Here is a 27,423-nt window from a genome sequence, read left to right on the forward strand (position 1 = left end):
CCCATTGAGGTAGCATAATGCTGATGATTATGACAGCCAGTCGCATGGGAGTGATAGAGGGACGTTGAGTTATGGGCTTGGGGAGGATGCCCAGAACTGAAGAGTCTCGCAAATGGAGAAGCACTTTCACCAAAACACCAAGTCCCCAGATGGGGACTAATGCTGCAGTTGGCGGCTGTGCCACCCAAATGAGCGCACATTAGCTGCTCAAAAACCCACAGAATAGTGAAGTATGTTTGTTTTTTTTTTATTTCACAGTTCTGCCGCTTCACTCTTTTACTGCTAGATGATATTTCTAAAAAAAAACAGAAAAAAAACAACACCCAGACCGAATAAAAGAGCAAGACACAGCCAAAGTATTTTTAAAGTGCTTTGTGTTGCACTGGCATGCAATGCATCACTTAACTAGATGGCTTCAGGATGGGAAATGCATTACCATTCCCTGTATTACTATAGAATGTACTGTTTGCATTCTGTTTGATTCATTCTACTCCCCTTTGCGGATGAACGATCATTCATTCGCATTGATCGTCAGCCATGATAATATAATCAGGCGTAAAGCCTGACAAGGCTGGCCGGTCCGATAGATCAGAGCTGCTGACAGCAGAGCTATGCACAGGTCATAAACCCTCACCTTCCCTGTTTGACCCTGCATCAATTTGGCTCTTTCCAATATGAATGCAAATAACAATGCATTTTTGGGTGACATGTTTATGGTTATCTCTGTATCTCCGCTCGCTCCGCCTGCTGCCCCTAAATGTGCTGATGTTACCGAGCTAATGGGATTGAAAAAGGTAACCTATTGCTCACCAGTGGTCAGCTCGCCCTCCGAACGCCTCCCCGAAACGCAAACAGAAGCATCGGCGCACGCCCTCGCTCACAAACACACATGCACACCTACATGTCCTCCACCCCAGTCACTTGTGTATGCATTGAGCTGATAAGTACTGCGGTTCATTTTCCCCATGGCAAAGCACAGTAAAAAACTGGGGAGTAATAATTGCTTTGGGGGGGGGGGGGCGAGACGAGGATGGCTAAATATGCTTGATTGCCTCCTAAGCTTCGCCGCTGTGTAATGAAATATGGCTGCTGCAGACAGGGGCTCCCGTGCGATAGCTTTCTTGTCACTTTCTCACTTGCTCTTTTTTTTCTCTTTTCTTTTTTTTTACCCCTACCCCTTCGCTCTTCTGTTCTGGCATTTCCGTCTTTGCTCACCCGTTGCCTTTGTTACAGAATGGAGTCCATCAAAGCATTTGTTGCCATTGAACACTTATCTTAGCTATAATGTAATAATTACAGGGGCCAAATCCAGCCTAATTGAGTATTCCTCACCACATCAAAACGGCATTCGACCTAACATTCCTCTGTTCTACAATTTAATTTGTGGATTCATTAGCATGAACAGGGTGTATAGAGAGAAACCAGATAACAAGGAACTTGGCAAAACACACTGTTGATGAAGTCAGCGTGAAGGGGCTGGTAACCAGGCATATCCTCACCTGGGTAATTACGCTGCCCTGTCATTTACATTTTAGGACCCTAAAACTAGAAAATAGATTATTCTGTATCCACTGATGTCCGTGAAGACCTTTTAATGTAACCTCCATTTCTGCTTTCACATAAAGAAATTAAATAAAGTCAGCGCATTGACACAGAAAATTGACTCTGAATTAACACATATGAGAAGTTTGGGGCAGACACACTACTGTAATCGCGAGATTCATAATCATGGTTGCTAATCATCTCATTCGACTGCCATAAAGCCCTACAATAACGTTTTCTAAGATAATGAGTCAAATTAAAGCTCACTCAGTGTTGCAAAAAAAAAAAAAAAAAAAAAAAAATGTTTTTCCCCCACCCCCAACTCATTTTTGTCGTAACCACCCAAAGCACATTTCCCCCTGTTGGTTAAATAAGTAGCTAATCATTTACAAGAATATTAGTCCACAGGCTTGTATGGGCACAGCAGCATCTGCTAATGCGTTTAGCAAGGAAATAGCCTGAGAAAATCTTCCCAGCGCATTAAATGTAAGAGTTTTTTTTTTTTTTTTTTTCCCTCCCTCTTTTGCTTCCAGAATAACTCACAAGCCTAATTTGTTGTGCTACTTAAAGGAAAATGTAATTACACTTGTTTTCATTATAATTCACAAAGCCAATCGATAACTGCGGTTAAGTCGTTCTCGACTGCACATGCAATTTTCCGTTGCTTCGGCTGAAATTTGGTTGCAAAGCAAGTATTCAGTCTTAACTACATATTTTTTACATAATGGTGCTAAGTAAAGCAAATAATTACGCGGGCAACATAACATCAGTCGGTTACAGCCATCAATACTGTTCAACAAACTTTCTCAGGGGTGTATTTTTAGTTTGATAGGGTTGCTGTTTGTAATAAATGCACAGAAGTGTGTGGTGTGCACTCCACAGAGTCAGGCTGATTAAGCCATTCATTCCTCTCTGTCTTTCTCATTTATGCAGTTCTCTTTCCTGAGACGTCAACCACAGGATGAGGCCTACGGCAGGTAAGAGAGTGAAAGGAATAGCTGATGAGTTCGATGACAAAAATCATCTGACCTCTGCTTTGCATCATTTCCCATTTTGCTTAAACTCCGCGCGGCACAGCAAGGGCGCTCGCATGCTTTTTTTTTGTCTCTTTATCTTTTCACATTTATCAGCTAAGGGCTTCGAGCCGATCGTGTGTCCAATTATCCATCTTTGTTTAAGTTGCCAGAGAATATGTCAAGTGATATCAAATCAAGCGCTAAGCCGAATCTCGACTCCCATCTCAATCCCTCCCAATCTCCTGACCTGCGATGGGGCGAGAGGGGGGGTGGAAACAGACTATATCTGGCAACCTAAACCTTTTTAAAGTGACTGAGAGAGTGAGGGAGACTGACTGGCACTGATGGGACCAGACTAGGACTGTGCGATGCTGTGCTGCACTGCGCCCGGGCCTCACAAGCCTGATTGATAGAGTGTGATGAGACTGTCACTGAGCACGGAGAGCAGCGGAGAGATAGGCGAGATGGAGGGAGGGAAGAGGGCTGACCAGGGTAGAGAGATAGAGAGAAATAAATTTGAGAACATGTGAAGGATGAAGTGGGGGAATGAAGTGGCTGGAAGGGAATGTGTTTCGGACACATGAAGGATGGAGGGGTTTGGGGGTTCGGGGGTGTGTGGGGGGGCACTGATGGAGAGGTGAGTCAGATACTGGAAGGCTGAAGGCTCCACTTATATGCAAGTTAAGTTTGGCAGAGACAGATTTGGCTGACATGATATCTTGAGGAAAACAGCGTTAAACTGTTTAAATAAAGTGGGATGCTGTTAAAATGAGAACATTCAGGAGCAATTATGACAAATTATAGGTGCGCTTTATTTAAATGGATGGTTGATCCAAATTAGAACAACATGAACAACATGAATATATACCTTTGGTTATCTGTTATACTGAAAAGCTGGTCAAAGTTGACCAAACGACCAAAGTTATTCAGCTCCAACTCTTTGATTGACAGGACTACACGCTCGGTTTGTACGCTGCCCATGCAAATGTCATAAATAGTTCCCCGGCTTGTTTATCAGCACCTGCTTTCTGACACAATATTAGATCTCGCGGACACACGGCGTCTTGGCAGCGAATGGACTACAGGCTGAGCTAAAGCCCTGTTCTGGGAATTCCACAGTTAGTGATTTCAGACTCAATAAAAGCACCATGTTTTACTTTTATCCTTGCCTGAGGAAAAGAGGGCTGACTCACCATAACGCCAAAGTTATTATTAGTGCCTCACATGTGCGCAGGGAAAAGCTATGTGTATGTCCATATGAGTGTGTGGAAGACAGAGAGAGACAGGCAGAGCTCCAGCAGCAGTGGTAAGTGCATGCAGGAGCAGCATGAGGAGCTCTTATCTGCTGCCTGCCAAGCCCTGACCGGGGCCCTGACTCCTGCGCTCCCTCCCTCCTTCTGTCCCTCTCTAGCGGGGGCTTCCCAGTAGTCTGCTACAGGCAAGGCGGCCAGGTGAAATGAGCAATTCCCATTCAGGGACAGAAGCGCTGCGCAGACTCGCCCTGTGAAATGGCTGCTCACTTTGGCAGATCAATGCGCTCTCTTCCCCCCTCGTGCGCTGCCACTGAGTGATAGCCAGGAAGAAAAAGAAGGGGAAAGAATGAGCGAGGACGGAGAAAAAGGGAGAGGCGTTTTTTTTTTTTTTTTTCTTGTACGTGTGTTTGTTTGTGCGAGCGCGCAGAGGGGGTAGGGTGTTAGCAGGGCATTTAATGATATTTGCCATGGCTGCTCCGAATGAGTGCTGTTGGAAGAAACGCTTTGCATAAACTCAAAAGACATGCAATATTGCTGTTGCCTCTTTGGAACGAAAAAGGAAAAAAAAAAAAAAGGAAAAAAACGGCGCTTCCAGTCCCACCGGATATGAGAATCTTCAGCTGCTGAACTGGAAATTCTGCCAATATGAATGATATTAGTGACAGTCACATTAACATACTTAGTTGTGCCAAAATGAATTCCATATCTCTCCAGTCATATTAATAGCACATGAGCAGGTTGGACGTATAGTTCCGAGGGTAAAACGGAGATGAAATGTGCATTATCTAAGCTAATTTTCTACCAGATAATCATACAGACTCAATAACCTGTGGATCTAGGTCTTCTACTGTGTGTGCACTTTGCATACGAGGCCTTCGTCCTTATGATGACACAGAATAAACAAATCAGGATTGTGTAGAAGCGGGTGTGCCCCTGATCTCTAGTGTTCACACTGGTAATTTGTATTATAGTCCACACCTTTAATTATCCTCTTAATAACTGGTAAATTCTGATGTTGTAGCGATGCAAGCTTAAAAAAAAACATACAATAGTTGAAAGTAGAATTGTCTCCAGAATTCACACACTCTGACCAGGGCGTGCACTTGCAGAGGACCCTGAAAATACCGTTTGGCTCCAGATGATTTCAGCAATGCATTCCGTTGATTAGTTATCGGTTACGTCATTGGTTCAAGCTAGCACGGGCGCTCGGTGATTCATGTTGAAATCTATTATTCAAATCTCAAAGTCGCCCTTAAATCTACCATTTGCATGATTAACACTCTTGATATTTCGCTCGTCTACGCGGGGTCATCAGATTGCTGTAGCGTAGTGCAAAGTGTTTGAGTCTTCACTGCAAGCGGTCCGCGTTGTAAATCCGTTTTTTAAGCGTAATACAGTGTGAATTATGAATAGCAGCAGGGTAGACTTGATTACTTTATCTGCCCATGCTATTGACCGTGTTTGAAAGAGCTTGCAGGAAAAAAAAAATGCCATAATCTAAGTATAAAGGGTGTCTTCATAATGTGAAAAGGCTGAAAATCAGATCAAGGGAATACGAGTTACTCTTACTGCAGCATTCATTTCTCACAGTCACAACAGTCTCTTTGTGGCCAGTCTAAATAAAAATGACTTATTTTTTTTTTACGAAGACTGCAAACTTCTTTGATTCTGCATCTTTGTGACTCGTGTCTATTTACCAGTCGTGCTTGCAATCTAAATTACTACGCAGCGATCGCTCCCTCTTGCTGGAAATACTCTCCGATGAATCTCATTTTCAATGCTGAGGCCTCAACAAAGGTTCTAAACACAGACCAGCACAGACAAACACACTTTCTTCAACACACAGAAAAGAAGCTCTATTATTATATTATTATACTTTATCATTATAGTTATCGAACTGAGCATCTTGACAGCAAATGTTGAACAACTTTAAACTGGTTATCCCTTTTGATTGGTCGAAAGCGATCGAGTACCATCTGTCCCTCTGTGTTTATAGGGGAACCACCCGGAACTACACTGGGTCCTTCACTTTTTTTCGATTGCTACACAGTTCATATTTCATTTTCATTGAATCAAATGTTGATTTTTTTCAGTTCTTAATTAATCTTATACATCAGGAATCTTCCTCCTGAGTCAGTTTTGGGGTTAGATGTGTCCACAAGACACACAAGTCTATATTCTCTACAACATTTTTGTTTATTTTTTTCACTAAAATGTAATTTGCTTAGGCATTATTTTCTCGTGTTTTGTAGCCTATAGTGTTATAGTATATAATATAGTTACTGTAACAAAGCAAACAGCTGTGCACCTCAGTGGAGGGGCAGATTACATTTTACAAGAAAATGAAATCATTTCATTCCCTCTTTGTGAATCATGAAGGAGTAATAGTCTCCAAGCAATCCAGACCACTTCAAATTCATTAAAGTCTGCGTGGCAAATCTATACCGACTTAAAATTACATACTGAGCAGAGTGGGAAAAAAAAGTAATGCCTTAATAAATGACCAATGAATTGGGAATCCATTTTGAACAAGAGAGTAAAGAAGCACTTGACCTGAAGCAAAATTTTATTCTGTGTATAATAGAAGCCTTTTACTGCCGTGTCAAAATTGCGGCTTAATCATTTGGTAGAACACATACTCCAATGTGGAAATTAATTTTTACACTTTTACTATTCAATTTTACAAGCTCATGAAACATTTCCCAGTGATTTCAGAAAGGACAGCTGGCTGACTTAAAGACGGGCCTTTAATGAACAGCTCATCCATTGCTTTTGACAGGAAATTTAGATGCTAACCTTAAACTGAAGGATCTTTATTTCAGTGACAAATGCTGCATGCAAATTGATTTAGCCTTATTGCTACTGTCACAGAGCTCCGTTATTAGAAAACTAAGTCAAATTCTTATAAACTATTTATTTCGGTCATTCCCGTTGTTCTAAAAAAAAAAAGAAAAAAAAACGGTAATCTGCGATCTCCAAATGCTTTTCCTCAACAGTTTCAAGTCTCTCAACATCAGTGAAGAAGCCCCGAATTCAGAATACAGTCAGACCTATGCAGGCATGACAGCGATAAAGTGCACTTGATTACATGGTTGAAAGTTAGGATGAGGAGGCAGAAGAGCACAAGACGAGAAAACAGAAGCGAAACACTTGAGCTTTGATCGCGCCCAACGTCTCGGAGTGGGAAAGTCCCGTCTGTGTGCGTTCTCGGCGGAGGCAGGTGCGGGAAGGTTGAATCTTGGTCATCAGCTGTCAAAGCAGTAATGAACAGTGTTTACGAGTAATACCATGCGCTGCCACATTTCAGGGTGTGAAAATGTCAAAGTGTCCATTTCCCCCCCGGGCTAGTCAGAAGCAACACTGTCAGGGCTCGGGCTGTAAACAATGGGAAAAAGAGAGGCAAGACGGCAACGAAGAGCTTTCTCCCTTTCACCCATTACAGTCAGAATGTCAAGCCGAGAAAAATAGAGACGCTTGCAAATGGTAGAAAAAACAAAGTGTATTCCAAGTGGATTCCATTTGGCAGACACATAATGATAGCAGTTAAACACAACTGAGGGAAGGAAAGCAGGGGGGAGGCTGATAGAGGGGCACGGACACACCGACAGACAGACATGCAGGGGATGGAGACAGACAGGCCGAGAGAGACACCTGCTGTTGCATCACCTGCTGTAATAATAGTGTTGACATTCAAATGAAAAGCTCTGACAATAGGAGCCGGCTGAGGCAGCACCCGGTATGCAAATAAAGAGAACACATCAGGAAATATTAGCTAGCGTCAGGACTTTTCATTGCAGACATTGAAAACCACTTGACCCTCTGGCATCCCACAAGTGCTTATGTTCTGTTTGTGTGTGCGTGTGTGTGTGTGCGTGTGTGTGTGTGTGTGTGTGTACAGGCAGGCACGTAGGGCTGACACTCTAAATGAGCTGATTTACCACAATTCATTCCATACTAACAGCGCATCTGAAGCTATGAATAGAACTGTGCCGGCATTGTATGTTTCTCTGTACTGAATGTAAATGCAGTGTACTGAAGTTAATTATTTCTCTGCCTTCCAATGCAATTAGTCAAACCTGTGCAGAAGTGTATAGGGTTTGTTTATCTTGATTGGCATTCCAATTCCACTCACACTTCCTCTCCTTCGTTCTCCCCGTCATGGTATCTTGAATAGCCAGGTTAAACATAATTCAAAAAGGGAAAAGGATCATTAGTTGGCAAATTCATTCTTGACTCTCTCTTTCATGCACCCCACATGGCCCCAAAGGGCCTATCAATCAAAATCAGATTCAGCTGGTATCACATTCGCCATGGCACATATTTTATTCCCTTTTAAGTGCTCAGCAGTCTTTTGTATCAATGTAGACCTGTGGTGTTTGGAGTCGAAACTTTTCATGTTTGAACTCAGTGGGGTTTGAAGGACTGCAGACATCAGCAGATCCTCGCTGATGCACAGGTCAATACCTATTATAGTAAAAGCAATAGTCAATGTGGCGCTCTCGCATTACCAGCTCTGTTTGTGGTTGCTTTCAAAAGCCGCGGCCGTCTCTACAGCGCCTTGGCGGCAAATGTGACGGTTTAACAACACTGTGATTGTTTGTCCTGTCAGATTCTTTTTCTGTATTATGTGAGGACAAAATAAAAAAAAAGATGGGATATCTAAAGATGAGCTTCAGGTCTCCACTATTCATAGAATCAACTCTGCTATGGCCAGCTGTTCCAGAGTCTAGATTGATTGGGTGATTACCATCAATTCTCTTTTTTAAAGGCCTGTGCACCGAGCCTTCACTTGCCAAGTCATGACCACTTTTTTTAAAAAAATCACTTCCAGAACCTCACCTTTATCAACTTGCCAGTGCATAATCATATTCAACTAATTGTTCTTGGCTCGTTTCTTAATGCAGTGCTCTCAATCCACCAACATGATCATCCACAGCCACATTCAGTACAGTCAGACTCCAGTTCTCCGCCTCTATGAACCTACAGTTTATTGCACTTGACGCATTACATTTCCATTAAATTACTTCTCTGTTGTTGTCGTCACCATTCTCTCTCTTATCCAAGCCATGCTGTTCAAATCTGTCATCAGTGTTTAAACTTATTGAAGTTCTGTTGAACCCATTTGCTTCCATTTCTTATGGAAAGTTAAGACAATCACAACTAACTTTTACAAGAATATCACACCGTTCTTCTTCTGCAGTTTGACTGACAGCAAACCTGATTTTTTTTTTTCAGAAACCAAATATTTAATAAATGAGGACCTTATTTTGAGGCAATTATAGATTAATGAAAACACAATTATGACTATTATATACCGTTTTGCCAATTAATCTCAATGCTCCTTTATTAATTAATGATGTTTTGATCCATTTAGCATCACTATGTTTATTTACATCTGTGTCAATGACATAAACAGCATATATGTTACACTGCAGTCTCCCTAACAGTCATATTCATATTTGTAAATTCTCCAGCAGATGACGCACTGAAAACCATTTTTTTCATGCCGTGTTAAATCTACAGCCCAAAATAAATATTGGCTTTTTTTATCCTTACAATTTTTTTTGTTTTAGTTGCCTGACTGTAAGCATTCTCATCGTGGGAATAATTAATTATAAAAAAGAAAACGGTGCATTAGGCATAAAAATCCCCTTTATCATTGAATCCCAGCTTAAGCAGAATTAGCCAACACAGCAGAGTTCTGTCTGTTGATACGGTTAATACATTAAGATTGAGTTGAAATCATTGCAATTGTGCTCGTCACTTGTTAAATCTCAGTCTTACATGGAGGGGAATTTGCTAAAAAAAAAGCAGGACGGTAATATTTGAATATATCTGAATGCATTAAAGGAAAGGCAAAAAGAAAGAAAAGCAACGCTCTGATTTATACAAGGGAGCAGAGGAGTGCAGACAAGCTTGAACGACTTTAAAGTTTTCTATGGGAAATGAGATTTGGAATATGACAGAGCTCCTAATATCCTTACGCACAGCTTCCCAGCATGTATGCTAATGCCCTGTCCTGACCGCTAATACACAACAGGAAAAGTGGGCTAAATAAAATGAAGGAGGGAAGCTGTGAAATATAATTCTGAATGCCTGTAACGACTACAGTATCAGCCGTCTAGGATCTGTACTTCTTCATTCGGATGTTCTCATTTGTATCCACACCTGTGTCATTCACAGCCTTACGTCTTAACCTAATTTCATGGTCTGCGGGTTTGGATGGATGGCTCTGCTGCGACTTGTACACCGAGGGGAGGAGAGAGAGCATCACGAGTGTGTGTGTGTGTGTGTGTGTGTGTGTGCATCTGTACAAGTGTGCACTCGCACAATAACACACAACTGTGGAGGAGCAAATTAGAGAGAGAGAGAGAGAGAAAGAGAGAGAGGATGCGTTGCTACAATAGCATAGAGAATTGTAGTCAGTGCCAGATATTAACCTTTTAACCTTGTACTTTTCTGTTAACAAAAATACATTAAGCTCCTCTGGATAGCTGACAGTGAATTGGGGTTTTACAGACTTCCACTGAGTGTGACTGAATGATCAGAGGTGAACCCATTTTGCGGTAATGCGCTTCAATTACAGTGAAAAAAAAAAAGAAAAAGTCTGCTGAAAACACACAAGTTAAAGCGATGATACATAGCGGAATTTAGCAACGGCGAATGTTATCGCCAGTCGTGATCTGAACGCTACACCGGCCGCGCTCAACTGGAAAAGCTAGTGCAAGGAAAAACAAGACTATTAAAAGTCTTAAAATGTGACATAAGAGACTATGATGAGATAACCTACGTTTGAAGACTACATGTGGGTAATTCCTATTACTACTACCACAAATTGTTCCGAGAGCTTTGTACAGCGTAATGCCTTAAAACCCTTTTTTTTTTTTTGTCGGTGTAATTGCTCAGTATCGTCTTAAGCAAAGTGTCAGCAATGCCCTTTTCGTTTGCCAGAGTATCTTCTGGTGTAACGGCTTATTTAGCCAAACCAGGCATGACACCAATTACACTGGAGGGAAATCGATTCCAACAAAGCACTCTGCCGGGACAAACAATAAAATGATCAGAGCGACTGGATGTTTCGCTCGCGACAAGCAGCAAAATTAGTTTGTACTTTTAAACTTTTTAGTTGTTTTTTTTTAACCCAGTCGAAATCTGTAATTTTTCTCCAAGCTATAAGGAGTATTCTCCAGCATGACATGAACACATGGGTACAAAGACAGACAGAACAATAAACAACAAAGAGGAAAAGATGAAAATACAGCAGATTGAGCAATTTTGTTGCAACAACACGAGGACGATTAAGGGCTGTTGGCATTCCTTCATCGCACAGTTCCTTTTCCACTGAAGTCGGCAGAGTTCTACCGGAGACGGGATTCGAGATAATTGCTTTTTTCGCACATTAATTGATAAAGCTGGTGACATTTAAAGACACTGTGGCCCAAAAACGCAGATTTACGTCCAGTGTCCAAGCCCTGTGTTATTTCCATCAAGTGGCTATCTTCAATCGAAAACACTCGTGCAAGAAAACAAGACGAGAAACGGCACAAAGTTCTATCCATACAGCACACGATGAGTTTGTACTTCCCACCTCAAAACAAATGTTTTTTTCAAGAATGTGCATCCGCGAATTAGACACGCAGTGTTTTAATGATGCCTGAATGCTTTCACTTGGGCAGCATTATTCCTTGTCAGTCATTCTGTCCTTTTCATTTCATGTACACATTCTGTACATTATATATACACAATACACAACTGAATATCAATTAAAACATAACCTTTGTTTGGAACAATGTCTCCAAAGACCCCCGCTGCTGTATTTTATCATCTTGTACCCTGCCTCTGAGGCATTTCATTTTCTATGTTGTCGTTGTACATGTGAATTCTGAAGTTCAGAAGGGGGGGGAAAAAAAAAGCAGTCAGTCACACAGTTTGCACTAAGCTTATTTTAATTACTGTAGTATCTCACTCTTGCTCTGACGGTACAGTCCTCACTGAAATGTACAGTGCTGTGAAAGATATTAAAATCATAATGAATATGCTAATTATCCTTTTTTATGTGCAAAAATTCTACAATGGTTTTATATTCGAAGGACAATAGAACCATTTTATGTAAGCTATAATAAGCCTGTGTGATTACTGATATTAAAATAATGCGTATGTGTCATAATACTTTAGTGTACTGTGCACAACTACAGATCTACAATATTACTTTAATCGGTAAACCTTAACTTTAGCTCTTAACAACCATCTATGAAGTGTTAGTGAATGTCCTCCAGTTCATTTTTAGGCGGTCTGCAGCCCTGTGCCACTCGATGTCAATCTTCATTCCTTTTCCCAGACGCTGGTCTGTCCTAGATAGATCCTTCATATGTCAGAACCACACAGACCATTTCCTGGAGTCGGCTGTGACTGTCAGGCTCCATGGACCATGAAAGCCGTATATGTGATGCCCGAAAATTACCTCATCGTAGAATGCCACAGACTCCCACATTGGCGTGGTCACAACTATCCCTTCAAGAGACACTAAGGGAAGCTCGCTGACACTTTTAGGCAGTTCTTTGCCAACAAATATAGTGGGAACTATTTCACATACTCAGGCAGAAACATAAAATGAATCCATTTTACAGTATGTAGGCAGAAATTTAGTTGGGCGTGAATTATCCGGCTAATGGTGTCCGGGACATTCAGTAGGTTAAATCATAGATTTTGCAGTGAAGGATGATGCGTTTCTGGCATTTCAATAAGGCACAAAGGCACCCACGAAATGCAGAATCAAAAACACTGTAAATCTGTGTGATCTGATGCGGTCCATGATGTCGGGCATCCCATCTTATAAATTTGTCATCTGTCTTTACAAGAGGTGTCTAAGGCAAGAGTGGAGGAAGAAACCCAACTCTCTATGGTACAATTATAGAAGTGCACTGCAGTCACTTAGCCCTCTAATACACGGTGTGATATTAATTACTGTTTGTAAACAATGCACTTTGCAGAGATTATTGCATGCACTCGGCGTCCTCCATTTGTGTTTGGTAATTCTCACAAGTGATTAAGTGGTGAAGCTGGGACAGCTGTTCAAGATGAGTTCATTGGCATGTTTAATTAATTGCACTTGAGATAATTATTCAATCATTACTTTGATTAATTTTCTGCGTCCCAGATAATGCATCAAACGTCTGCTCGATGTCAATAGTGTTGAAAGCGTGAGTAGAACGAGGCTAACCCTTTTTGGGAGCTCGAGTTGGGACCGAATCCTGCTTTGTGGGGGAAAATAATGCCGATGTCAGCCGGCCATGCGATGAATTCATTATCATAGCTGCATGCTTGATTTGAGCAGCGCCGATGCTCACTTAACAGGCACGTCACCAAAGTCGTCCTAACACCCAGCACCTGTAAGGGCTGCGTTATTTCCTCGTGTTTCCAGCACATCAACAGCGGTCTGTCGCTGCTCACTTTGACGTTTTGACTCGATTCAGTCTGCATTATGTTTGAAACATGCTCATTCTTCACCCCCTCAGATATGCAGGGTAGTGGCAACATCCAACTGAAGGAAAGCCAGGCAAATCGTTTGTGAGAGATCTTGTCAAACAGATTAATTCCCACCCTGGGCCTCGGGGTTCTGGACCGTTTTTCTGTCATGCTGCTTTGCCAGGCTCCCTCTTGATAATACCCCAAAGATAAAATTAATTGTGCAGGGAGATGTGGGATGGGGAGTATCTAAAAGGACCTTGAGCAACACATGAAGCTCTCTCTTTCTCTCCACTCCTCTGCATGTGAAAACACAGCAACAATCAAACCGTCAGAAGCATGACACATTGCACCAACGATCGCTAACTTTGTTAGGAAGTTTTCTGGAAGTGGGAAAATCTGAGAGAGATGTGGAGAGACAGAATCAACCCTCATGAAATATCCTTGTCTAAGAACGTCTATGCTCAAATTACCATCAAAGTGGAATCCCTCACTTCATCAGCAGTTTACAAAGGGGGTTGGAGCGCTAATATTTGTCTACATTTGTACATTTGGTTCAATCCTCTTTTCTCCTCTGACGCTAACAATTAAGAGCTCAAATGGACTGAATCTGTGACAGCTGTATTAAATTCTGCACTGAGATTAGTCTGCTGAGGAATCTGAATGCAAAAAAAAAAAAAAAAAATGACAGCCAAGATAGTAGCTAGTTGAGGCTGCACTAGCTAAATAGTGTCAACGAGAGGGGGTCAGACGCCACACACCACGCCCCCTAAAACCACGCCCACCACCATCATTTGTTAGTGGCTAAGGAAATAGCTGCAGACCATGCCACCTCCAAAAAATGCACACTTGAAGGAGGACAATATTGAAAAATGAGTTGGGTGAAGAAATAACGATAACCTAGCCTATAAAATCGGTGGCTTGGGAAAACGAAACAGTTTGAAAAAGACATATCAATAAAGACATTTAAGCAACTACTAACCAGAAACAAAAATGAGAATAAACAATAAGTTGTGGTAGCCAAACTGCTAAAAAATGAATCAAGACAAATATGCTGAAATGCCATTTCAGAGTTCTTCGATGATAAGCTACATAATGCATATAAGTGAGTGGAGGGCTTTTATTGTGAAAGGTATAAAACAGAATGAGCCGCCAATGATATTTGAGTGGAATAAAGGTTCGCTGTCTTGGATCTGAGCTGTGTGTTACATCCGTCCTTCATGTTCATGCTGTGGCTGTGCCTGAATATACTTGGATCATGTTTGTTTACCTTAAACTCTACAAATGACCAGTGATGATGTATGAAGATCTTTTAAGGGTAGGGGGAGATTTCAACCACAACCATTGGAAATTAAACATTGGAAACAGGATTATCCTGCCACGGCAATGAATGACTGTGCAAGGTGACATGGCAAGTCATCCAATAGTTTTTTTTTTATATCCACACTTTCCTCCTGGAAATACTGACCATTTAGCCTCACCGTACAGTGTAGCAGTCACATGCAGTCACACTCTAAGTGAAGCAGACCTTTCCCACAACCTCTTGTCACCACAAACAGCTCAGAACATTAGCTAATCCCTGCTGTGACAGTGTGCAAGCACATGGTGTGCAGTCTTTCATCACCAATGGCCTCCGAAAGCCACCAAAAGACCAATTTCACCAAGATTTTTTTCCATAAAGGTCACAGCAGAAGAGCAGGTAGATTTTGGCAGCTGTACTTTTTTTTTTTTCTTTTCCCAACAACCCCTTGGCACCTGAGTTGCTCCTGACGCTCCACTGACAGATGGTGCAAATGAGCCTTTATATGCTGCTGCAAGTCACTGTGACACTGGAACAGAAGTGCTGCTTTTAGTACTGTCACATAGTCAAAACACATCAGCCACTGCTTCAGAGGTGGATAACGTTTGTATTACTACTAGAGCTTAAATCGGGGGTTTTGTCGGCTACTGTCTTTTTTTTGCAGTGACAAATGTAGACTCAAGTGACTCGCCTGTTGTCGTTATGTTTATGTTTGTTTGGTTGTTTTTTTTTTTTGTAGCACATACTGAGACGTGGGTGCTGTCAAGATTTATAGTGCTGTATGAATAAGAGATGAGATCTTTGAATTGTTTGCTGGTACAAAATGCACATTGAGTCCTTTGTAAGAGAATTCTCAGTGTTGTGGAAGCGTAGTCCAAGAATGTGTCTGTGCTCACGGCAAAAGAAATGTATGTTTGGCAGTTTCCCTGGATAGGCATTTGGATCTCATTTTAGCAAGCGTTTCACACACATACTTGAGCATGTACACAATGGTACACAACCCCCACATAGACACTCATGGTCCCTGGGCAGCCCGCATCCAACAGTTTTGAGCTCAAGTAGTCACCACTGTCACAGTGTGACATCATCAACCAGGCTGGCAGTGTCCCAGTGGTGTCCTCCTTTGGAACCAGAGATATCCTTCAACAGAGCTCATCCTGTGACGCTGCCGTGTCACTCAGGGGCCCAGACAGGCAGTGCAGCAAGGATGACAGCCCGGGAATGAGAGCTCAAGAGCAGGTAGAAACTATTGACAGGACCCTGGGGAGCAATTATGAGTGAAGCCCAAGGGCTTGCTCAAAAGAACCTACGGCTTGTTTAAGTCTATCAAAAACACAGCTCAGACCCCCATTAGGGGGTTCCAGTTCTTGGTAGTGAGCTAGTCACAAAAGTATGTTTGAAGCTCAACTGGCGACAGATTAATCATATATAAACTCCACGGGGTTGTCAAACTTAAGAGTTTAGCTCAACAGTAAATTAAACTACTTGGCTTTTCTGTCAGTAAAATTTTGTCTGTCGTCATCTGCGGATCTGTGGAACAGTAAATGTAGTGACATGATTAACAAGCTGATCTTTTGCGGGCTTTTTCTCCCCTCAGCATTTGTATTCTTAAGCCTATAAAAATCCCAACAGGGATAAATTCAAAAGCTACCGTTGACACTCAGGACATCACTCTCCATAAAATACCTGCAAATGATCAAGGCAGACAGATAATGGCTTGGAAGAGGACTCGGCTTGCTGCCCTGTGACAGACATTTCCAATTAAAAAGGGTAAATAACTTGAGATTCATCTATTTCACCCTGTCCCAAGATTTATCAATGCATCGTGCTTTAAATCTGCTCGCCCCTGAAATGGTAATATCACAGATTTGGATTTCCTAGGCAAAGTAGAATGTCATATAGTTCCAATATCCTCACACTCCTATTTAAATCTCCCTGCCCTGTCTGTATTAGAGCTTTCAGGAGGCAACCCAAGCGTGGGAGGAAGCTACAGATATCAGGACAGCAGCATGATATGAACAATAGCTGGGACAGAGTTAGCAGGATTTGACTCGTATCAGCATAACAAGCCTGTATCGCTGTATATTGTATATCTACAGTTGTCCACATGGGGGAAAGGGAAACAAAACAACTTAAAACATTCTACCACCCACTGTTCTATGTGGAGCACTAGCAGTATGCATCCAGTCATCACCAGAAGAACAGCAGCAATGGTTCTTTACGTTGGTTGCAACCTCTAGTGGCCAGAGTAATTATGACTGGAGCAAACAGGGGTACTAAGCCTGGTGACATAGTTTAAAGAGGTAGAAAGTCTGTGGAGAAAGTTCTGAGAATCACTGGCGTCAATCAAATTCACCTTTCCACATTACCTGGCCATGACTCTCATCCCAGTGCAGATTTCTGCCACAGCTCCACCCCAACCTCCACCTTAACTGCTATCTTCTGGTGTTTTTGATTTAACTAAGGTCTAATATCCATTTATGTTTATGAAGGAGGATGAGTCTCCAGTAGGATTCTTGTTGTTGCTTAGATTCTTCCAGAAGTCCTTGAAAGAGTAAAGTTTTTACCCAAATCTGATGAGTGCAGATTTTCTCTAAATGCTTAAAAACATCACTTTAACTGTAAACTACAATTACCGCCTTCAGGTTGTTTGCCTCTGCACACCAGTCAAGTTGCTGTTCCTGAGCTACGGCCTTAAATAATGGCCAGAAAATTTTTCACAGAACATTATAATGTCACTGTTAAATTGGCCTTTGACCCTTTGGATATCATTTTCTCCAGATATATTTTTTAAAAAACCAATGTAGACATTTGTGCTAAATTTAAAGAAATTCTCTCAATGTGTTTCTGAAATATTGCGTTGACCACAGTGGGATACCACAAGATCACAGTGACCTTGATCTTTGACAACCAACATTTGATAAGTTAACCGTCCAAGAGAGCCCCAGAGGACATTTTTGGCAAATTTGAAGCAATTCCCTCGAGGCTGCCTTGAGGTAAAGCATTCACTCGAATGCGACGGACAGACAATCCAGACACAAAATGCCTGTGACTTTCATTTACTCAAGTCAGCCAAAGATCGCCTGGCCCAACCATGACCTTAATGTGGCAAAGCAGGTTGCACAGAATAATGCCACAGGAGTGATGAATAGGCTGCCTTTGGGCCAAAGCGTGCCCTAGTGCTAGAAACTGGAGCTGACTTGGAGCCAGATTTCCCGAGGTCTGCATCCCCCAAAACTTGGCTAAATTTTGGCATCTGGTTCTTTATCAGTTCAACCAGGAGGTGCTGGTATTCAGCTGCCATCAGCCTGACTTGGTTGGCTACCTGGGCTACTGTAGATTAATTCTTACATTGCCTTTTTCGATTAACTTCGGCCAACGTTAACAGAATGCCACATCATGATAGTGGGGACCATCCATTGGAGAAAAAAAAAAAAAAAAAGTCTCCCGTTTTTGTAAATAAAGTGACATGACTCATTAATGTGATGAATGACCATGCAATTCCCTAGGACCTCAGCATCAAACCCACAGGCCCCCCTTCAACCCCCTTCAGGCCTCTTGTGGGCCATTCCGGGTGAAAGCCGAACATTTAAACGTGTGCCAGTAAGTGCTGAGGCAAGCAGGTCCGCTGGCCAAATGGTTGCTCTTTTCAGCTGTTGAAGCTCCCAAGGACCCATTTCACTGTTAACATCAAATCATTAAATTCACCCCATACTCAGTCACTTAGAGTTATAGAGAGATGGATAGAAAGACAAAGAGAGAGGGTAAAATGAAAAAAAAAAGGGTAATTGTTTGACTTAAAGGCTAAATAGGCTACATTATTAGGTTGGAAATAAATGAAATCAAAACAGACAGTTCTCTCTGGTCTTAATTCTATACTGTCGACCACTAATGCAAATCGCTAGGTGAAATTTTAGTTAATAAAAGATGGGATGAAAAAAATATGGTTTGGCTAATGTGTCACTGTCAAAGCACAGGACTTGAGATCGTCATGCTGTATTAAAAATGTAATTGCATCGTCAGTCGTGTCTGAAAATCTCTGATAGCATCGTACCTTGAATTTATATGAATCCAAATTTAGAAGAAGGCTGGTTATTAAACCTTTATAGCAGATTCCTGAATGGTTCCAACCAGTTTGGATATTAAATAGAAGCTTTTGTGATTCAGAAAACTAGACATGATGAACTGTGTGTACATTCATCACACAAAAAGCAAAATTGTCATACAGCAAAATGTAGTCCTTGGTGGTGTAGTTCTTTCGATGTTCAATCTCCCTCAGTAAAGGTAACCTTGATGTACACAAATGGGTAGTTCAACCATTGTTTGATTTCATGCCACCTCAAGCAATTACAGTCTTCAGCTGTTTCTCTCAGTACACTGAGTACATTTGGTGTTTGAAGAGAGCTCCTGCATCTGATGCATGCTACCCCAGGGTAAAAAAAAAAAGAACATCTCTCAACAATTATCACTCACGTCTTTTGCAAGATGTTAAATGAACTCTTCTATATGGAATTTGAAATGCTCATCGGAGTGGTGTGCAAACAAATATGCACTTTTAGTACTAGCATGAATGTATCGTTCTATGGTGCTACAATGTTCATAGTTGCACACAAATGCCTCTAAATATGAACGCCCCATTCTATCCCTAGGTATGCTACATAACACGTTTCCTAAGTACCAATTACTTGCAATTATGTCCAAGCAGAGACTGCTCACACGTACAGTGGAATCTATTATATCTCGGCCACTTTAAAGACACTTACAGAGGTGCTCTACCCTCGCTACCACACGCCGACTGGTTTCTATGGGAACCAAAGTGCAACACCAGCCAGTGAAATGAGGATACAGCTGGTGTGCTCAAAGGATAAGCAGTACGAGGCAAAATGAATGGAAATCTATTAAAACTAATAAAGGTGTACAGAGAAAAGAACCAAATGATCGGTGACGAACAGAACTAGACAATGAATTGAAGAAGAACATACTTTGTTTAAAAGAAAGGTAGTTGGGAGAAGAGAACGACATGGCACAGTGCACTCGAGGGGTGTTTGACTTTCCTACTTTCATTACTGTGAGCTCTGTAATCTTGATGTTCGAGGCAAGTGGAGAGATAGCAGGTGGAGGCCATCGTGTTTGAACTAGTCTTAGTTGGGTACAGTATGAACTCGCAGCCGCACTGTGAGCTTAGCTGGAATCGCTAAGATGAAGCACTCTGTGCTTCTCGAGAGATGAAAGAAATCAGGTTGCCTCCTCTCTATTCAAACCTTAGTCCTTCCTCTGGCAATCGATTTTTTTAAATCGATCACCGAGATATACACCAATACACATTTTGTAATGTTTTCTGTATTGTTTGCTGCACTCACTGGAGAATTGATGCCGCCTACTGCTTATCTGGATGAACCAACTCCCAGTAATTATAGTCTAGTGTAACATTCATGAATGGAAACATGTAATAATTTTGAAGCTTGAACAGCTGTCTCTTTGTATCCATCTATTTGCGATTTGTCCATGTGTGCATGCGCATCAAGTGTTAGCAAGTGCTGTGTGTGTGTGTGTGTGTGTCTGTGCCGTGAAGTTTGCAAAAGAAAAAAAGGTTTAAGCTCCAGTCAGATGTCTCCCTCAAAGGAGTGGGGTTTTTTTGGTTGTTGTTGTTTTTTTAGGAAGGCACCCTCCTCACCTGCGTACATGGAATGAATAGAACACAAGCCAATGTGTCCCTCCTTATGGTAGGTCAGACAACAAGGCAGCCCAGATTTTTCCGGGGAGTTTATTACAGGGCTGAATCAAAAACTGAATTTCAACACAGTGGCATATGAAGCTTGTGCCTCAAGGGCCTGATTTCCTCGTTCTCTGGTGTTTTAACAATGAGGCTGTGCTTGACAGTCCAACTGAGGCAGCCGTGTTTAAGTGGCCCTCGAGTTCAGCCTGTTTTGTGTAACAGAGTTAAAAGCACCACGGAGGATTGGGTTGGAACTCATGGGTGTTTGGCTAATGAAATCAAACACAAAAACAAACTAAAACCCATCTTTGTCAACTTATCGATCGCTCTCTGTGCAATAAGACTTAACCAGATATACAATAGAGTTCTCAAGCTTTTCTCTTGTTATTTAGAAGCTTCTGCAGTGTAGCAGCGTCAGATGGTTACACATTGCATGATGAAACAGGAGCCACAGCTCTTTTTTCAAACTTGCATGCCCAGATTTATGCCAGCTACCGTGCTACCCCCATAGGGTATTGATCTGTGGGGTATGTAAAAGTCATCAGTTCATGAAATAACTCAAAATGAAACAATTATTCGACAACCTTGCACATGATGTCACCAATGTAGCCATTCGAAAAAAAATGAAATAATGCAAAAAGAACAACGGTGAAGTCGATTTCAGGAAGAATTCCAATCTCAGACACAATGTGAAACCAGCAACAGGACTGAGTTCTTCATCAGTTTGTGCCTTCGTGCACAAGATGTTAAAGAGACAGTTCGCTCCGAGGTCAGTTATACATATTATTCCACTTACCTGTAGTAATATTCATCCATCTAGACATGACAACTGTAGGGGTAAATGCATCTACTCATGGATGAGACGCTTGGGCTTGTGACGGCACTAGATGTTGTCCTCATCAACTGATTCCATCTGTGAAATGATAGAGTAGTGGGGTGTAGTTCAGTAGGGAGGAAATGTGTTCCTCCAAGAAACTGACCCCAACACTGCTGATTATCATAACGAGGTCCTGATTTCTAGAAAGATACACTGCTGTTGATTTCTTCAAATTTAACCTCCTGGCACTTGTGAGCACCACAAGCCGAGGGCAATCTAGCTCAATTATATTTGAGAGAAGACAGAAAGCTCTATGGCCGATATCTCTAAGACTCAGCAACTGACATCAAAACAATCATGATGCACAAAAAAGCACAACTGGGAAGAGGAAAAATATGGATTATTTATTTTTGTGGGAACTGTCCCTTTAACCAAATGTGGGGCTGCTTCATAGACAGACCAGTAGTCAACATGGGGACCTTTTATTTTGGGGACACAGGTTTGAATTTGATAATGGAGGATTAGATGTTTCCTACAAATATGACTCCACATTTTATCGTGAATGATTAATTATGAACAGATACTGCACAAAGGATGTTCTCAGAATCAAGACTTAAATGTCCATTATCATGAGAAGAAACAGTGGACTAGAGTTTGGTCAGAATCAATAAGTATGCTGGCATATCATGTAAACATGTGGCAATAACGGACAAAACCATCCTCTAACTTCGATAGTCCCACTTTAGTCTGGCTTCTGTTCCAGCCGTATGATATCAGACGCTCACCTGTATTTCCGCCATGACCAAACCGCCGCCACAGATGGGATGATCCTCTTAGTGCCTTCACAATCCGGGACACTATTCCCACTACTTACTTTTGCCAATTTGCTCCTGGGAGCCCCTGAGTCCTTGTCTTCATTAAGGGAGTTCCTCATTGATCAATCACTGTCAGAGGAGTTGCTCTGTAATTGCACTGCGGCCTAATCATGACTGACGTCTCACCCCTCCCCCGCTCTGTCACAGGTCTCAGGAGAGAGAATGTTCCATGACTTTCACACCTTCGACCTCAAGGTAAGCCTCTCTGAGGATTTGACTTCCCTCTCTGTGGTTTATCTTTAGAGCTGTATGGTTTTATAATGGATATTATAAGTCAAATTTGGATATTGGCGGAGGTGAAGAGGACAGGTAAGTTAAGATCGGTGATGTGAGATGGATATTTTGAATATGTAGGAGCCTCAATGACATCACTGCCGTATTTTTCTTCCTCATATATTCTACATATACGTGAAGTTGCTCTCAAACAACAATATGCTTGGGTTCCAGTTTCAGCCTGCAGTTCCCGGCTTGAGTTATTAATATTCATCAATCATGCCACATTTTCATGGTGCACTGATTGATATTTGCTGTAGGACTTGCACTCTGTTTGTCACAGTCAGTGAATAGGCCCTTACATCTGTCAAATGTATTACAGCAAGTGTAAGACAAAACACGAGTCATAACTGCAACAAATTTAACAGCCCTTGACATCTTTACTGAGGCACACAGCTACTGTATTCCACAAGCAAACAGCTTCAGAAACATGCAGTTTGACTATATAACAAATTAAATGTTTTGTTTCATCGCCCTTGTTAAAACTAATGACTGACTGTCAGATGTTGTTTTGTTGTTACATGCATGCATGACGCCTCTAGATACATAGACGCGGACTCACATACAGCGCACGACACAGAATATGCACATATTAAATATATACTTATTGCCCTGAAACCTACTTAATTCATATTGGGTCTAAATGTTAGCTTTAGCCTTAATAGCACAATATGTCAACAGGGACATACAGCCAGAGTAACCCATCCAGCTCTATTGTCCGGCTGAATGTGTTCACTCATTGTTATTGAGACGGGGTGACAGATGGATCATGAGGGCGTTATAAGGAAATAATATAATGTTCAACTCTCAAAATCCTTCTCTCTGATGCCCTCACCTCAAAAGGTCACGTAACACATCAGGTTTTCATGTTGAGAGAAAACCAACCACTGACTGGAAAATTGGCCTCCAAAATATATATCTGCGTGACTGATATTTTGTGGCCATCATCAGAGAGTTTGCGGTGGTGCCACATTAAGTTTTAGAACTTCAAGTGAAAAAAAGAAAAAAGATTTCTGCTGGATTTGCTGGGATTGTTGATTCAAAGACCCCTGGACAGAAACTCTCCATCCTGCCGTGTGTTTAGCTGTTAGCTCTTTTGGCTCTGTTAACTGTCAGCAATTACCTCCATAGCTGTTTGCTCATTTCCTCAACACCACTGGACTCTGCTTCCCACCAGCTGCTAACAGCTAACTGCTAACTGGCGCTCCTCCTGCTGATTTCAATGCAGATTTATTGTTAACAATGCAGCAATATTAGGAAATAAAAATAGGATGCATCCCCAGTCAATAGTAAGCATGCTACCCTCTCGCTCATTTTATTGTATTTTTTGTAGGCCTTATGCTATGACTGGTAAATTGGTCACACGTGTGCATCTTCAAGGTTTCGGTATGTCGGTATGCCAAATGTTGGTCATCTTTGTTCTGATCTCAAAATGTTATACTCTCCTCACTCCTTTCCAGAGGAGAACAGCTTTGAACAATAGCAGTATCAATACATTAATAGGGCCAAATACAACAGTGAGAGCCTGGATTCGAGCCAGCACATGCTCATAAAATGATTTTACGACCATTTACTTTGAACATCATCCATGTGAGACGGATAATCTGCTGCAGTGCTCCACAAAGAAAAGCTTTGTTAAAGCTAGAAACTGCACTATACGTATGATTCCTTGTTTCCTTTCAAACAATACGACTGAAGTGATGATGATTATCTGGTCACGGGACATAAACAAAAAGACCCAGGAGGTTTTTTTTTCTCATGACCCATGCCTTAGCCACAAAATGTAAAGGAGAATGACGTTGAAGTCTTCTGGCTCACAGTAAACTTTTCACAGCTGCAGCTCCGTCAGAAAGACGGCAAGTCAGTTTACCATCAGCTCCTAAATCTGCGGTGTCGCACCGAGACACAAATCTTGGGAGAACAAATTGGAAAAGGTGCAAAATGATGTAAAAAAAAGATCAAGAGCAATTTTCTGGATTTAAACTGATATCTCTGCCATGATATTAGACCCACTAGGATGCAAAAGTTCTGAAAACTCGATGTGATTTCATAAAATGACTTGTCGGTCTCCCACTTTTGTCATTGGGAGAGGTTTCACGTTGGTTTGATAGCATGGATTAGTCTCAGTCCTCATGTGATCTTAGATTAGCACAAGGTTATTCATGCTTACAGTGATTGCACTGAATGCCTACTAGACCTGCATTAAGTACTGTGTTTATGTAAACATGGCACAAATCTGCTCTCGACATATTAATATTTCCTTATTTTTCTCACATTTAGATTTTTAAATTCCTGTTAGTAGCTTATGAGGTGTTTTTTTTTTTCACATGCACGTTCACGGCCCGATCTGTCATCTCCAAGAGAGGGCATGGACACAATTGCAAATACCCCCTCCCAGTATGCTAATGCTTTATCCCGTGCCGTATTTCATGCAAATGCCTTTCATCGCATATTTTCAAATGCCATTTATATGACAGCTGTAGCACAAGCATCCATAATGTTTTGACTAGCGGGGGAAATGCAACATGGATTTCAGTCATTCTGAATTCTGCCCACAGTCAGAAAAGCTGAACTACAGAACATGATTGTTTTATAAAGGATCATATTAAAATTGCATTTTCTGCTTTCAGATCTTATGGAGATAACTCAGTGTGACTTTATGCTTTTGCCAAAGACAGGTGGAAAGAGTCGGTCAAGTAGAAAAATAGCTATAACTACACACAGGAAGTCAATTTTTAGTCTATACTTAGTAAGAAAGACTCATTTTTTTAGAGTAGAGCATTGCTGGTCCATTTGCGAAATCCACATTCTGCCACAGTTCTGTAACTTCAACACATCTAAAGTAAAAAGTGTGGTATTTCACTGCCAGCCTATGAGACACCTTGGCATTTACTCAGCCTGCTATGTCATTGTCTGCTATACTGTTCGGGTCCGTGAACTAGGAGGAAAGTTTTAAAATTAAAATGTAATCAGCACAATCACCACAAGCAATCAGTTCCTCTTCATTTCACCTGATCGAGCCCCCCTGCTAAAACGGGTCTGTTAAATAGAGCATCTTATCAGGCCTGGATTAAGTTTTGACTTTGATTAACATCTGTAGTCGCAGTTTAGAATGTCAAAGTTCAAGTTTGGGGAAAATAGAGTTTTTAAAAATGCGGAAAAGCACCAGGTGTCATTATCAAGGGAGAACTCTTCACTTTTGGCCTTTACATTTTTCTGTATACATTTTAACAATACACCATCTTTTCTCATTCTAAACAGCATGAAAACATTCTTATTCACTTTCATGCCAAGAGTTGGCTGAGAAGATGATACCACGCTCATGCCTGTGCAGTTATTATGAACATGGAGCCAGAGGCAGGTTAGCTTAGCTTAGCAAAAAAAAAAAACTAGAAACAGGGAGAAAAATAAAAGGCGAGCCAGTCCTGGCTCTGTCTGGAGGTGACACAATCTGCCTACAAGCTCTATAGCTCAGTGATGAAGATATTATATGTTGTTTGTTTAATTTGCACAAAAAAACTGAGGTGGAACTGTGCGTTCAGACAGAATGCAAAGTGAATTGTACAGGCAGTGATTACATACAAAGTCAACATGAAGACATTATCGGACGCTAATCTGCCCAGGGCAAGGCGAGCTGATGGAAATTGTTCCGACGCGTTTGAGGGGAAAAATTTACACTAATGCCGGAGCTTTATGAAACGGCTTCATAAACATAAAGAAATTGGAGGAAAAAAGAGAGACCACACATGTGTGGTGTTTACAGCTAATGTCTGTAGTTGGAACATTGGCTGTTTGGGCCAAATAAACACCAACAGTCCAGCTTTGGATTGTTTTGGAGGCAACTGGTCCCTGCCGGATACAAAGTGTTAATCAATACGCATTAGAGGCGCTCGTCAAACAGATTGGTATTGAATAGAGTGGTAGAATGTGTTTCCATCAAAACAGAGCCAGGCTAGTTATTTTCTCAAGTTTTTAGCCTTCGCTAATCCGCATATTTACCATAAAAGAGACATGAGATCAGTTTTCTTATGTAAGTCTCAGCAAAAAAACAAAAAACAAACAAGCACATTTCATCAAAACTGCTCCTTTAACATCCACATAGACAATGTGATTTGCTTTCAATCACAGATTAAATTCATTTGTTCCTATAAAATTGTCAAGGGAAGAGCCCGGGACAATTTATGCGTGTAGCAGCAGAGAGCTCGCCGACGTGCTGGGAACAAATGGCTTCAAGAGACCAACATACTGTGACACAAACCACACAGGTGCAGTCGCAGGTGCTTGGTGCCACCTGCACACTTCGCCCACTACGGGGAGAAGAAGAAGAGTGACAGAGAATCACACAGACCACCACACCGCATTTGTATTGAACAGGGTTTGTGCAGCGTCAGTGGCAAACCTGCCATGAAATGAATCCTCCTTTTACCAGAGACTTAAATTTGCGAGCAATTTGTTATTTGAGGCCATAAACTCGTTGGCATTGTTTGTCCACACTGCTTCAGTGGGACATGGATTTAATTGTCTATTTTGTATTGGCTGCAGGAGTTTTGCCATTTTTGATAGCATTGTTTAATGAATGAATCACAGAGTGCTAAATATTGCTTTCCTATTTTTCTGGGTAATTGTTTTTAGATAAACAGTGCTGATACGGCGTGGCAAGGCAATCAACTCCGAGAAAAGACTTGATTCATGTGATTTGCGAGAATTAAAGCGCATCAAAGTACTGTATTTGCCGTTATCCGAAGTTCATTACGATATGCACACGAAGCGCTGCTGACTGACCAACTGTAAGCATTTTGTGAATTTCAATGTCACTACAGCCGAGCTCATTTGGGGGAAAGCAAACCAAGCACATAGAGGCCGCATCCAGACATAATAAAGCGTCGCCCTGTTCACAGAGGCGTGGAGAGGTGAGAACACCTCCCCAGTACATCCTCAGACACATCTGTGCCCATGCCCCTTAAATAATGTTTCTTTTGCGAAGGAAATAGGTCAGCCGTGAATACCTGGCTCCTTCCATCTCAAAAAATCCTTTAACACACTTAATTAGGAGTGTAACTATGTGGATTTATTGAGTGTGAATTCAAAAATGTTAGCTTTTTTGGGATGTTCGGAGCTGTTTTTGATGAGCTGTTGGGCTTGTATGATGAAGAAGTGCATTTGATT

General features: G+C 41.5%; 1 protein-coding gene across 46 annotated transcripts in view; it reads left to right on the plus strand.

The window, feature by feature from the left end:
* The window catches only part of LOC115589468 (receptor-type tyrosine-protein phosphatase delta), a 365,710-nt gene that overhangs the window by 155,592 nt on the left and 182,695 nt on the right, over window positions 1-27,423 (plus strand). For all 46 annotated transcript variants that reach the window (XM_030430322.1, XM_030430329.1, XM_030430330.1 and 43 more), the window contains exons 7-8: window positions 2,476-2,519; window positions 22,132-22,179. The gene's annotated coding sequence lies outside the window, so the exon portion shown is untranslated. The remainder of the gene's footprint in view (window positions 1-2,475; window positions 2,520-22,131; window positions 22,180-27,423) is intronic.

The sequence above is a fragment of the Sparus aurata genome, chromosome 10, assembly GCF_900880675.1.
Source record: "Sparus aurata chromosome 10, fSpaAur1.1, whole genome shotgun sequence".
In the NCBI taxonomy this organism is placed as follows: Eukaryota; Metazoa; Chordata; class Actinopteri; order Spariformes; family Sparidae; genus Sparus; species Sparus aurata.